The sequence below is a fragment of the Pleurodeles waltl genome, chromosome 1_1, assembly GCF_031143425.1.
Source record: "Pleurodeles waltl isolate 20211129_DDA chromosome 1_1, aPleWal1.hap1.20221129, whole genome shotgun sequence".
NCBI classification, from domain to species: Eukaryota; Metazoa; Chordata; class Amphibia; order Caudata; family Salamandridae; genus Pleurodeles; species Pleurodeles waltl.
Window position 1 is genome coordinate 94,764,887 of NC_090436.1, and position 14,993 is coordinate 94,779,879.

The 14,993-nt window shown below is 44.4% G+C and overlaps 1 long non-coding RNA gene across 1 annotated transcript in view; it reads right to left on the reverse strand.

The window, feature by feature from the left end:
* The window catches only part of LOC138289728 (uncharacterized), an 82,909-nt gene extending 71,696 nt beyond the window's left edge, over positions 1-11,213 (reverse strand). Inside the window, exons 1-2 of the long non-coding RNA XR_011202557.1 lie at positions 11,165-11,213; positions 11,011-11,076 (exon numbers count right to left, since the gene is read on the reverse strand). This is a non-coding gene — a long non-coding RNA (uncharacterized lncRNA). The remainder of the gene's footprint in view (positions 1-11,010; positions 11,077-11,164) is intronic.
* Positions 11,214-14,993: the final 3,780 nt, after the last annotated feature.

A 14,993-nucleotide genomic window follows, 5' to 3' on the forward strand; every position in this document is an offset into this window, starting at 1 on the left:
TTGGAGCAGGGTCAAGACAGATTTATATATATCAGGGTCCAAACAGAGGCATCATGGTCTGCAAAATAAATATGGATTGGGATGCAGCTGGAGTAATTACCAGTGGTTGTGATTAATTTAAGCATTCCATCCATCAGTGTTTTGTATACTTTAGTGTGTCGCCCTAAGTGTGAGGGGTATGCCCAGATGTGCGTCCAATGCACACTGAGTCAGTGGAACCAAGCTGTATCTGGCTGATGAGCCCATAGCTAGAGCAAAACCTGTTCTGGGTTGCTTGTGTTTTGGTCCAGGGAGGACCTGGCTTAGCAGTTTGGGCTGGACTGTTCCAACTGGAGCAGATTCAAGATGATTTGCATATAGTTGGGTCCAAACTGAGGCAACATGATGTGTAAAATACCAATGGACTGGGATGCGGCCTGGGTATTAACCAGTGGCTGAGATTAATTCAAGCATTCTATCCATCACTGTTTTGTATACTTTAGTATTAAATGTTGGGGGCAGCCAAGGGAGTACACCCCTCACTGTCCCACCGGCTCCCTGCATGGGCAGCACTTCGACTTTTTGCAGCAGGAGATGACATTCTCTTTTCCTGACCTCTAATGTGGGCAAAACACTTCTGGTGGTTGCCTGCTCTGCCCCAGATAAAGGCCTGGGGAGAGGGACAGGCTCACCACCGATGGGGTAGTGCAGCAGCACTCCCCTGTCATGAGCATTCTCTCTCAGGGCTCCGAGTTGGGACACTTGATCCCACCACCATCTCATTCTCCACACTTTCGGGTGTTGGGGATGGGCTCATGGCTCCCTATTTGCTCATATACTGCCTGGGAGATTTGGTTCCTGAGCAAATGCAGAGTTTGGGAATGGGGCATAATACATACCCCCTCTGGAAAAACTAAGATGAGCCTTCTTGGACTACTCCTTGGTCCTGGTCCACCCTCAGGTTAATTTTAAAAAAGGGAACGGAACCCCCAACTATCCTCTTGGCGAAAAAGGGGTCAAAGGTCTTTAGAATGCCAATACCTAGGTCCTGTTGGGTTGATCTAGATGATTCTGGGTTCATTTTAAACCTGTTGGTGAACGCTGGCCACCAGAAGCAGTTTCAGAAGACCTCTTCACCCCCAAAGTGGGGTAATCCACAGGGAGCTGGTCCTCCTGTGTCATCCTGCCTCCCGGTCTTTGTCTTTTGGCACTGGATTTCTCAGGGCTTTACATCAACCTCAGAGGCCCTTGGGGAGAACCACTGGTCCTTCATCCAAAGTGGGGCATAGTCCTTAGTCCATTTTGGGCATCAGGAGTTTATTAATTCCACTTGCCCATGGCAGCCCAAGGGTCAGCAACACAAAGCAGAAAGACCAATTAAGAGATAGTCTCTCCTTTTAGTAAGAGATAGTCTCCCCCTTTTGGAAGTGTGTTGAAGTAGAGTGGAGAGTTCTAGAAGCCAGACAACCATGGCCAATCCTATGGTGCCTTGTCACCTCTCAACTCTTGTCCCAACCCTTCTGCAAAGCATGCTGGGACAGTTCAAAATTACATCATCCAGGAGTCACGAGTCACATCTCATTTGGGGCCCTCAACTCTGCTCCTCATTGACATCACTGCAGGGCCTTTCAGACCAGATCTTCAAAGGGAAGCCCCCTCCTGTGTTGGGTCTAGAGGTCTAGAATCCCTCATTTGTTTAGTGGGCTTGGGCTGACCCATCCTTGTTACAGTGTGATAGGTAATTGATTGATGGTTGACCCATATGTAGTGAGACCCACAAAGGATGTCCAAAACTGGGTGATCAAAAAAGCACAAAAAAAAGAAATAAAAATTGGGGCATACAGAAAGGGCATGACCTAAATGCAATATCATTCAAATCTGTACTTGTTATGTATTCTGTCAGACATACCATTATAATCTATTACTTTTATTTTTTTCCTTTTAAGGGCCTGTCGAATCCTCCATCAGCCACAACAGCAACTTCTACCTCTATCAGGGCAATACCACCTGGAGTGGCACCACATAGAAGATGGATGGTGCACACGGGTACGTTAAATCTCGACTCTTTGGCCCCAGGATCTAATATCTTTAGTGTGATTGACAGGGTAGCCGTGTGTCTTCTGTTACACATCCCTGTGGGCATCATGCTCAATATGGTATCCTATTCCTTTATGTGTTATTATTGTAAGACAAAATGGCCCTGATATTAGACAGTGTAAGGGAAGTGCTGTAAGCTATGTTAAGTATTGCAGACTATTATTTTTTGTGGATCTCAAAATGTGTACTGAAACCTTGCACCTACCATCTTCTTGTTTGATTTAAAATGACTTTTAATCCCCTAAGTAGGTTTGTCACTGTCTCTCGTCTATCAGCTTCAGTCATACTGCAGCCCCTGTCATCAGCCTTATCAGAAACTTTTCTAATGAGGAACTAAGGGGCATATTTATGGTTATTGCCGCAAAACTGCACCAACACAGTTTTGCAGTAAAATCGTTAGCGCCGGCTAGCACCATTCCATACCGGCAACAGTGCGCCATAGCTATGGAATGGTCATGCCGGCGCTAAGGATAGGCTAGCATCTAAAAAAAAAGACTCTAGCCGGGGAGATGGCGGTAGGGTAAAAGGTGCTAGTGGGTCAGAAATTACGCTAGGCTGGTTAGCGGCTATAAATATGCAGCTAAACCAGTCTAGCATCATTTTCTGGTGCACTAGCACCAAAAAATGACTCCTGTTTTAGCAAAGACAGGATTCATACCCACCACCCCAATGGCCAGCACAGGGGACCAGTGTACCATGGACAAGGCCATAAGACCCAGTGCCAGGCAAGGGGTCCCATGTAAGGGCCCAGGATGGCACATTACAAAAGAATTCTTACCTGTACTTACCTAGGATGGGGTCCTCCATCCTATGGTGTCCCTCTGGTGTGGGTGGGGGAGTTGCTGGGGCTTGGGAAGGGCAGCTGTGGCCCAATACATGGTGTTTTGCCGTGGAAATGGGTCCACAGGTATCCTAATGCCTGGTCTGACCCAGGCATTAAATAATGGGGCTAAACAGGCCTAGTGCCATTATTTGGGTCTGCCTACTCTGCGCATCATTTCTTCGCCGGAGTGTACATAAGGCGGTTAGCGTCATATTGCATCTAGTACAAGGTCGGTTGCTGCATCCAAAACATGATGCTAACTCTAATATTTTGACGCTAGACACATCTAGGCAACACATGTTACTGTCTATTTAGTTACCTTTGATTTGTTTGAATTAGAAACCATAGTTTGTTAAAATCAGCAATTTACGCAGCAGATGATGGATTATGTAGCAAATGTTGCTAGTCCATAATTATGTGAAAAACAATGCAGACAAAGAATTGCATAATGCCAGTGACCATGCGAGTACCTAGCCGCTAACTACCAACCACAAATCACAATTATCTCAGTATAAATCCTAAACATTCCTCCCACAAAAGTTCAATCATCTGAGGGAGAGCACACCCTTGTTGTGGAGCAGATATTCCCTAGTTATGCAACCCCATCTCTGGGCTGGCCAGCCTGATGGCCATGTCAGATGGCCATGCCTCTGGGCAGGGTTGACATGGGCTAATGTCACTCACTGGGAGCATCAGCTTTAACAATGACGGACTAATGTGCAAGATACTCATGCAAGGGAGGCTACTCTCCATGCGATTGCTGACCACTTTAAAGGACTCCATCAGATGTTTGACAGGCAGTCCCATGCCTTAGATAATGTTGCAAAATGTTACCAAGAAATGACAAAGATGTACCAAAAGCAATAAAATACTGTTAGGGAAGCTAGTGAAAGATACCATGCCTTGAATAGTTTTGTAACAGAAAATATATAGTTTGTCGAAATAAAAACTGTCCTTGGCAAGGGGCCAAAATGAACGACAGTGTAGTGTTCACAAAGAAGGCAATGCTTACAAGGAGGGCACTGGGCAAATAATAAATACACCTCAGGAAATAGCAAGAGAACCAGTCTAATACAACGGGAGTAGCAAACATGTCTAGAGTCCATAAAGGGCCCAAACACTGTACAAAAGTATTATAAAGTAAGACCACCAAGCTAGAGGATGCATCTGACTCAGGCTTCTTGTTGACAAAAGTCATTGTCCATCTTCGCTCTTGGTTTCTAACCACAGTGTGCAAAACCCTCCTCTGACATGGATGTCAAATGGCTGGCTGTGTTGGGACCAGACCTCCTGTTAAACAGAGGGTTAATAGGGGAAAAAGTGATCACAGATAGAAATATTGTTAAAATATTTAATTATAAAATAATAAATATGTTTTATTTTTTATATATTTTAACTATTTATATTTAATTTAATTTAACATTATTTCCTATTTAAGTTCCTACCCCTATTATTTTCTGTGGGAGTTTGGTGAAGTGCCAGTGCTTGGTCATGTGTGGTGCTGGACCTCAGTTCTGAGATGGAGTCATTTACCACAGTTAGGGGCTCCTTTTTTACTGTAGTAACTGCCGAAGTGCAGTTTGTGAATATCAATTGACTTACGCTTTTGTGAGTGAATGTCCCTCCTTAAACCATTTTCTAGCCCTCCCTACACCCCTCTTTACGCCTATATAATCCCTTCTATTTTCCAGTATGTATTACCCATTTTTCAGCCACTCCCCTCTGTCCATCCAACACTTAACAACTAAAACATATACTAATAATGTATTTGTGGGCTCTGCAGTAGGGGCAAATGTTTCTGCACAGAAAAATATAGGAGAGGCTGAGGTGGAAAACACACTGTAAAGTGGAGTTTAGGAGTAGGCCCCGTAGTTTGTAGCTTGGCAACTGGTTTACATCTCTGTAGTGAGATGGAACAACTGAACTGTGCTCCTTTTCATTGCATCTGCAACTAATCCGAAAAATTCATGGCACAGCTTTACCACAGTGTCCGTTGAGAAATAGGCCTGGTTTGAACCTTGCACTGTGGACAAAGTGTGCTCATACATTCCAGAAATCAGTTTTTTACTAACAAAGAGAAGGGAAGGGTCAAATGGCAACAATTTAGCCAGCTTTACTTGTATAAAAGGACCAAATTAATGGTTCTGCATTATGGTGCATCATTGCTGAACATTTCCATGATATTGCTTGTTTTTATATGCCACAGCTGCTGCTGATGATGATACAACCTCAAGTGACTTCTGTGGAGATACGCTACTTGGACCTCAGAAACCTCGGTTAATTTGTAGCCTTTAGTATTCAATATTTCCAGGATGTTTGCAGCTGAATGTGCCTATGTCATGGGGTACATTGCATTTGTTGAATGAGGGCAAATATTTTGAAAAGCATCAGAAAGAGATCCAGCATGCAGTGACATACATGTAGCCTGAAAGAATGTCCACATGTCTGTGGCACCATGTAGCACTATCCTTTATTGCAATATCAACAACTCCCAGCACGTCATTGTGCAACTGTAGCACAGTGACAGTTGTGGAACACATCCGGCTTGGAATTTTCCAATTTAAAAAAACACCCTCCTTTAATCAATAAATAGAAGAGGAGGTCAAGTCCCAACATTTTAATGAGTTTACCGTTTTACCTTTGGACTTGATTATGGATTCTATGGTGCAATGCATCCCTGATGAAAATAGCTGTTTTAGTAGTTTATGTTATGATGATCTCACCTCAGGTTACGTCAATGCAGGTATGCTATCGAATGCACACTATGAGCGACAGGGCCACTTGTTCTGATGGTGTCATCTTCGTCCTCGTCATTACCATCATCTTGCTGTTTGTCTTTTATTTTGGCTCTTGGGGCCCTTGTACCATGCATTCCACCTAGCTTTCCATAGTGTGCTGGTTTGCAGGACATTGTGCAGTTTTAATTGCTTTCCTCATTCAGCCTATCAGTGAAAAAGTCCAAAACTGAAGATGAGAGTTATTATGAAATTAGAATAACTTGTGATGGAGCTGGTTTGGTTTGCATTTGCTTAGGATGTACTAGGTCTACACTGTGAGTTGCTGCTGCGGTTTTTTGGGAAATTTGAGAAGAAGGACAGAAGTGGTGGTTTACAGAAGAAGGAAGATTAGACGTGATTTGAATTTACTCAATGCAGTACAATCACTGATTCATGATTCTCACTGCTCCCTTGACTTTCTGTCCTTACTCCCTTTCTGCCCTGTTACCAATGGCGAGGCTTGGGGGTGTCTGCACCATGTCAACTTCATCTGAAGGTGGGTTTGAAAATAATGGGGGAGTTTGTTTCACTTTTCTTGGAAAAAGAGAGGGTGAAGATGATGTTTATGATCGATAAGCAAGCATAGCCTCTTGTAGTTCAGCAGGTCCAACTTCCGGCTCTTCTCCTACCACAGAAGGTTCAGGAATGACAGTTCATTCTGGGTTTTCTGAGTGTTTGCTGTGACAATTTCTGCCACTTTGTTCTTAGCCTTACAAGCAGTGACAGCAGCACTGACTGATATTTGCTACGATTTTGGTGGTGCTGGTGGCACCAATGATGCAGCAAATTCTAATATCTTTCTACCCAGATGAGGTTGAAAGGTTTGCAGCACCATGTGTACTTTGATGGAAAAAGAAAGAGGGTAAGATGACAGTGCTTTCTCTAGTGGTGACAGACTTCTTGCTCTCGGTATCCACTTTCCTGGCCTGAACCAGCTAGTTTGGTGCCACCATGCAGACTCCTTTTTGGTGAGCACTTAGCAGAGAATTCTTTGGAATCTGCTTGATCCACAGACCTGCAGGCAATAGAAAACAAGAAGGAACACTGGCAAACCTGACCTTTCTACTGAAAGCAATACAAGTCATGATATCATAAAAATCTAACTAAATTGTTAGAGTGGTGTTGGAAATGGCCCCTCAGCAAGGTCACCCCAAACTTTTTGCCTTCCTCCTCCTCTTTTTCTGACCTCATTTTTGCAGTGTTTAGGACTCTGCGCACTTTACCACTGCTAACCAGTGCTAAAGTGCATATGCTCGCTCCCTTAAAACATGGTAACATTGGCTCATACCCAATTGGCATATTTAATTTACCTGTAAGTCCCTAGTAAAGTGCACAACATGTGCCTAGGGCCTGTAAAATAAATGTTACTAGTGGGCCTGCAGCACTGGTTGTACTACCCACCTAAGTAGCACCATAACCATTTCTGAGGCCTGCCCATGCAAGGCCTGTGTGTGCAGTTTCACTGCCACTTCAACTTGGCATTTACATGTACTTGCCAAGCCTTAAACTCCCCTCTTTCTACATATAGGTCACCCCTAAGGTAGGCCCTAGGTAACCCACAGGGCAGGGTGCTATGTAGGTAAAAGACAGGACATGTTCATGTGTGTTTTATATGTCCTGGTAGTGGAAAACTCCTCAATTCGTTTTACACTGCTGTGAAGCCTACTCCTTTCATAGGCTAGCATTAGGACTACCTTCATATACTGTTTGAGTGGTAGATTCTGATCTTAAAGGGGTAACCAGGACATATTTAGTGTGGCCAGAATGGTAATACAAAATCCTGCTGACTGGTGAGGTTCAATTTAATATTACTATTTTAGAAATGCAACTTTTAGAAAATGAACATTTCTCTGCACTTAAAATCCTTCTGTGCCTGTCTCCAATCCACTTCTGGGCTGGGCTGGCTGACAGCTCCCTTGGGCATTTCACACAGAAAACCACAAACACAGGATGCTCATTCACACCTGCACACATCTGCATACTGAATGGGTCTTTTTGGACTAGAAGAGTGGAGGGCCTGACACTTACAGTTCAAAGCACAGTGGCCTGCCCTCACACATTGGACTGCCAAACCCCCTACTGGGACCCTGGCAGACAATAGTGTACTGAAAGGGAACCTTGTGCACTTCAAAACCACTCTTTGAAGTCTCCCCCACTTCAAAGGCACTTTTGGGTATGTAAACTGGGTCTCTGACCCTACCAACTTAGATACTTCTGGACCTGAACCTTCAAGATGTCAAGAGGAACTGCCTGCCCAAAGGACTCATCTGGACTGCTTTGCTGTGAAGAACTGCTGCCCTGTTGCCCTGCTGCCCTCTGACTTTGCTAAGAAGTGCTCTCGAAGGGCTTGGATTGAGCTTGCCTCCTGTTTTCTGAAGTCTCAGGTCCAAAATCGATGCACAGCCTGCTGGAAACGACACATAGCCTTGCCTGCGACGAGAAAATTGCTGCACAGCCAAACCGGAACAGGACAGCCCGATTTCCGAGTGAAGTAACGATGCAGCGCCTGCCTTGCGGCCGGAGCTTTGACACCCAGTCCTATCGGATTGAGACACAGCCGAATCGGAACGCCGCAGCCCAACTTCCCGAGTGAAGGATCGATGCAGCACCTGCCGTGAAACAGAAAATTTGATGCAAAGCCTACCGGATCAACACAACGCCTGTGACTTCGTGAGGAATCAAGCCTTCGCACCGGAAATAGATGCAAGCCCCTTGTAGCGTGGAAAGAAACAATGCATCATCTGTGTTGCACCGGCAAATCCGATGCACACCTTATTCTTCCACCCATCTCATCCTCTGAGGTCTTGGTGCGTGTAATTTTTGACACAAACCACATACTTTGTGCTAACAAGAGACCATTGTTGATTTCTAAGACTTAAGACTCTTTTCAATCTTGCAAAAGTGATATTTCGAATTGTGCTTATTAAATCTTTATTGTTTTGACATTTATTTAACCATATAAATATCTTATATTTTCCTAAACACTGTGTAGTGTTTTTTTGTGGTGTTTTCACTGTGTTACTGTACGATTTATTGCACGAACACTTTACACATTGCCTTCTAAGTTAAGCCTGACTGCTCAGCGCCAAGCCTGACTGCTCAGCGCCAAGCTACCAGAAGGTGGGCACTGGATAATTTGGATTGTGTATGACTTACCCCGACTAGGATTGTCGTCCCTATTTGGACAATGTATACCTCTGCCAACTAGAGACCCCATTTCTAACAAGTGGGTACTAACTGAGACACAAATCATTGAAAGCTGATAGTACAGAAGTACTATAAAAGCTTTTTTAAGGTATTAAAAAACATCTTGATAGTTTATGATTTGGTATAATGAGCCTGCCACTCTAATCCACAACAACACTCACAACAGGATATGATAAAAAGAAAGAGATATTGAAACTGAGTGCCCTCTAGGATCCATAGAAACCATTAAAAGCATGAGGGCTGGTGAAAATTGATTGAATGAATTGAAAATTAATAACCATGCCAGTAAATGTTGAAAATATCTTGTCTCTATCAAAAGTCCAAATTAACCCTATGAGAGCATTGGCAATGCTGTCACAAATCACTTAATAGATTTATAAGCTTTTATAAGCTTGATCTATAAATTAGAACCACCTTATAAGCACAATACCAGCTATTAAAAAGATGAACAAAGATGTCTCTGGGCTCATAAGGGCCATAACAATAAGAGAACATAAGAAGGTTTTAAAAAGTGGCAGAAAGTCACCCCAAAATGTATCTCAAATGGTTCTCCTCCACGTTAATCTTGTACAGAAATGCACCCTGCCAAACTTACAATTAGCAGAATAATGACCTTAATTAACTAGTACCACTCAATAATTGAGTTCTAGATCAGAAGAAAGATTAGAGAGTTTCATTGCAAATTCTCAAAATAAGCAGTAAAGGTGCAGAATAATACAGAATGATCAAAATAAAAAACTAATCTAAGTCCCAAAAGAGCAACAAATGATAAATAAAATTGGCGGCATCCCTGAGAAAAAACCCTAAAAATCTTTCTGTGTGAATTCTAAGAATTTGTACAGCATCTGTAGAGGAATATGAAAGTCTTCTTGTGCTGGCAAATCAAGGAGCTCTTATAGATTAGAGCAGTGGTTCCCAACCCTTTGACTTCTGTGGACCCCCATTTTATCAATACTGGAGCCCGGGGGCCCCCACTGAATAATTATTGGAACACGGGGACCCCCAAGGAGTCATTACTGATAGCTGGGACTAATATTATTAAATTTTTGAGGCAGCCGCGGACCCCCTGATGAGGCTTCGCGTACCCCCAGGGGTCCCCGACCCACAGGTTGGGAACCACTGGATTAGAGAGTAATGGCACATATGTAATATTTGATTCTCAACACGCTAGTGATATAGTTTCAACCATAGCATCTTAATATGATAGACATTCCATAGGTTACACAACACAGTTGTATTTATTTGAAATTAATTTAATCATTTCACAAATGAATATTCCTCTGAAATTCCACAGAGATATTACATATTCTTCCTCTTACGTCTTGTTCAGTTCATAAACTTATGTTATTATCCAATTAACACAAATTATATCTATGCTCTCTAAGTTTTGTTATCCGTATTCACAATCCCATGGCTAATCCGGTTGTCACAAATATATATCCTTAATTTCCAACTTGCTTGTCCGTCTGTCCGTCAACACGTGTTTCATCCGGGGGAGTGCCCCTGGCATTTCCTCAGGACTTTCTTGTTATTAGGGTTTCATCATAATTTCCTAAAAACCATATTTCTATATATCATAACTCAATTCCAGCATTTCATTTCCATATCTGACTTAATTGTTAAGTCGTGTGCCAAACGAATGACTTAGTGAGAACCATGCAAATTGCCTCCTTTTCCCTTTATCAGTGATTTCTCCTATTGTGAACCTTAGTGAATAGGTGTTATTTTAACCCCATTATAGTATAAGCTATATAAAAGTGGATATAGAAAGATTTAGTACAACCACCCATAGATTAGATTTATATAAATTAGATTGAAATGGAATATTATTAATGACAGTGTGTGCCTTATGTGTATCGTGCTCCACATTATTTAAGAAGGACCCCCCCATATATTTACTGCTATGTATCCCCCCACTGCTTGATGTGTATTCCTCTAATCCACTTAATTTACCTTGATAACTTCATTGTAGTTCACTCCTTCACCATCTCATAGCATTCATTAATTTTCAAGGAGTATGGTCTGTTTGTGTGTGTAACAAGAGATGACATATTTATAATTGTTTCATAAATTATGCTCATTATTACTGCTAATTTGAGTGTTAATTCCAATTTTTAGAACGCTCACCTTTTCTTGTTAACTTGTCTCACTGTATTATCACTTCTGTATCCACATCTCTTTCTTCAGTAATATCTGTTATAAAATAGCCTCCCATCAGTTATCTCCCCATATAGGGTCCATCCGATCTGTTCAAATACTACTACTAGCTTTTGTATCTTACCTATTGTAATATTCTGTTGCCAGCGAGTACGCTCTCATCCGTTTAACCCCTTCGCTGCCAGGCCTTTTCCCCCTCCTGTGCCGGGCCTTTTTTTGCCTATTTGGGGCAGTTCGCGCTTAGGCCCTCATAACTTTTTGTCCACATAAGCTAACCAAGCCAAATTTGCGTCCTTTTTTTCCAACATCCTAGGGATTCTAGAGGTACCCAGACTTTGTGGGTTCCCTTGAAGGAGGCCAAGAAATTGGCCAAAATACAGTGAAAATTTCGTTTTTTTCAAAAAAATTTGAAAAAGTGGCTGCAGAAGAAGGCTTGTGGTTTTTCCCCTGAAAATGGCATCAACAAAGGGTTTGCGGTGCTAAACTCAGCAGCTTCCCAGCTTTCAGGAACAGGCAGACTTGAATCAGAAAACCCAATTTTTCAACACAATTTTGGCATTTTACTGGGGCATACCCCATTTGTGCAATTTTTTGTGCTTTCAGCCTCCTTCCAGTCAGTGACAGGAATGGTCATGAAACCAATGCTGGATCCCAGAAACCTAAACATTTCTGAAAAGTAGACAAAATTCTGAATTCAGCAAGGGGTCATTTGTGTAGATCCTACAAGGGTTTCCTACAGAAAATAACAGCTGAAAAAGAAAAATATTGAAATGGAGGTGAAAAAAACAACCATATTGTTTTACTCTGTAACTTTTCCCTGCAATGTCAGATTATCGAAAGCAATATACCGTTACGTCTGCTGGACTCCTCTGGTTGCGGGGATATATAGGGCTTGTAGGTTCATCAAGAACCCGAGGAACCCAGAGCCAATAAATGAGCTGCACCCTGCAGTGCGTTTTCATTCTATACCGGGTATACAGCAATTCATTTGCTGAAATATAAGGAGTAAAAAATTGCTATCAAGAAAACCTTTGCATTTCCAAAAAGGGCACAAGATAAGGTGTTGAGGAGCAGTGGTTATTTGCACATCTCTGAATTCCGGGGTGACCATAGTAGCACGTGAATTACAGGGAATTTCTCAAATAGATGTCTTTTTTACACACACTCCTATATTTGGAAGGAAAAAATGTAGAGAAAGACAAGGGGCAATAGTACTTGTTTTGCTAATCTATGTTCCCCCAAGTCTCCCGATAAAAATGGTACCTCACTTGTGTGGGTAGGCCTACCACCCGCGACAGGATATGCCCCAAAACACAACATGGACACATCACAGAAAACAGAGCTGTTTTTAGCAAAGTGACTACCTGTAGATTTTGGCCTCTAGCTCAGCCGCCACCTAGGGAAACCTACCAAACCTGTGCATTTCTGAAAACTAGAGACCTAGGGGAATCCAAGGAGGGGTGACTTGTGTGGCTCGGACCAGGTTCTGTTACCCAGAATCCTTTGCAAACCTCAAAATTTGGCTAAAAAACACATGTTCCTCACATTTCTGTGGCAGAAAGTTCTGGAATCTGAGAGGAGCCACAAATTTCCTTCCACCCAGCGTTCCCCCACGTCTCCCGATAATAATGATACCTCACTTGTGTGGGTAGGCCTAGCGCCCGCGACAGGATATGCCCCAAAACACAACGTGGACATATCACAGAAAACAGAGCTGTTTTTAGCAAAGTGACTACCTGTAGATTTTGGCCTCTAGCTCAGCCGCCACCTAGGGAAACCTACCAAACCTGTGCATTTCTGAAAACTGACATTGGCGCCAAAAAACAAATCCCCTGTGCCTAGTGGTTTCTGCCCCCTTGGGGGCAGATTGACCTAAAATTGGCCAATCTGCCCCCAGGGGGGCAGAAATGGTCTAAATACAATTTGCCCACCCAGGGGAGCGACCCTTGCCTGATGGGTCGCTCCCCATCTCTAAAAAAAGAAACAACAAAAAAAAAAAACACAAAAAAAAAATTGCCCTGGCGCCTAGAGTGTTCTGCCCCCCCCCGGGGGCAGTTCGGCCTAATAATAGGCCGATCTGTCCCCCGGGGAGGCAGAAATGGCCTAAAATAAATTTGCCCCCCCAACCCCCACACCCCCCCCCGGGAGCGACCCTTGCCTACGGGGTCGCTCCCCCTGCGTGACATTGGCGCCAAAAAACAAATCCCCGGTGCCTTGTGGTTTCTGCCCCCTTGGGGGCAGATTGACCCAAAATTGGCCAATCTGCCCCCAGGGGGGCAGAAATGGTCTAAATACAATTTGCCCCCCCAGGGGAGCGACCCTTGCCTGATGGGTCGCTCCCCATCTCTAAAAAAAGAAACAACAAAAAAAAAAAACACAAAAAAAAAAATTGCCCTGGCGCCTAGAGTGTTCTGCCCCCCCCCCGGGGGCAGTTCGGCCTAATAATAGGCCGATCTGTCCCCCGGGGGGGCAGAAATGGCCTAAAATAAATTTGCCCCCCCAACCCCCACACCCCCCCCCCGGGAGCGACCCTTGCCTACGGGGTCGCTCCCCCTGCGTGACATTGGCGCCAAAAAACAAATCCCCGGTGCCTAGTGGTTTCTGCCCCCTAGGGGGCAGATTGACCTAAAATTGGCCAATCTGCCCCCAGGGGGGCAGAAATGGTCTAAATACAATTTGCCCCCCCAGGGGAGCGACCCTTGCCTGATGGGTCGCTCCCCATCTCTAAAAAAAGAAACAACAAAAAAAAAAAACACAAAAAAAAAATTGCCCTGGCGCCTAGAGTGTTCTGCCCCCCCCCGGGGGCAGTTCGGCCTAATAATAGGCCGATCTGTCCCCCGGGGGGGCAGAAATGGCCTAAAATAAATTTGCCCCCCCACCCCCCCCCCCTGGGAGCGACCCTTGCCTACGGGGTCGCTCCCCCTGCGTGACATTGGCGCCAAAAAACAAATCCCCGGTGCCTAGTGGTTTCTGCCCCCTTGGGGGCAGATTGACCTAAAATCGGCCAATCTGCCCCCAGGGGGGCAGAATTGGTCTAAATACAATTTGCTCCCCAGGGGAGCGACCCTTGCCTGATGGGTCGCTCCCCATCTCTAAAAAAAAAAAAAAGAACAAAAAAAAAAAACACAAAAAAAAAAATTGCCCTGGCGCCTAGAGGTTTCTTCCCCCCCTGGGGGCAGATCGGCCTAATAATAGGCCGATCTGCCCCCAGGGGGGGCAGAAAAGGCCTTCCCAAAAAATTGCCCCCCCTGGGAGCGACCCTTGCCAAAGGGGTCGCTTTGTTGCGTGACATTCGCGCGCAAAAACAAACTCCCTGGTGTCTAATGGTTTCTGCCCCCCTTGGGGGCAGATTGGCCTTATCAAAATAGGCCAATCTGCCCCCAAGGGGGGCAGAAATGGCCTAAATATATATTGCCCCGTAGGGGAGCGACCCTTGCCTAAGGGATCGCTCCCCACCTAAAAAAAAAGAATTCATCACCAAAAAAAAAAAAAAAAAAAATGGTCCCTGGTGCCTAGAGGTTTCTGCCCCCCCTGGGGGCAGATCGGCCTAATAATAGGCCAATCTGCCCCCAGGGGGGGCAGAAAAGGCCTTCCTAAAAAAATGCCCCCCTGGGAGCGACCCTTGCCCAAGGGGTCGCTCCCTTTTGCCAATTTCAAGAAAAAAAAAAAAATCCCTGGTGTCTAGTGGGGTTTCAAAAACCGGATTGCAAGCAATCCAGCTTTTGAAACCTGTGAGAGACTTCAAAGGGAAGGAAATACATTTCCTTCCCTTTGAAGCCTCTCGGGGCCTCCCCCATGGGATTGAAAAAGAAATGCAAAAGCATTTCTTTTTCAATCGTGCTGGAAGCTCTGCTTCCAGCGCGATGGGGGAGACCCTGTGACTAATCAGCGCGCGCTCGCGCGCTGACGTCACAGGGGGGGTCGGGGGGGGTCGGGGATGGGAGGGGAAGGGC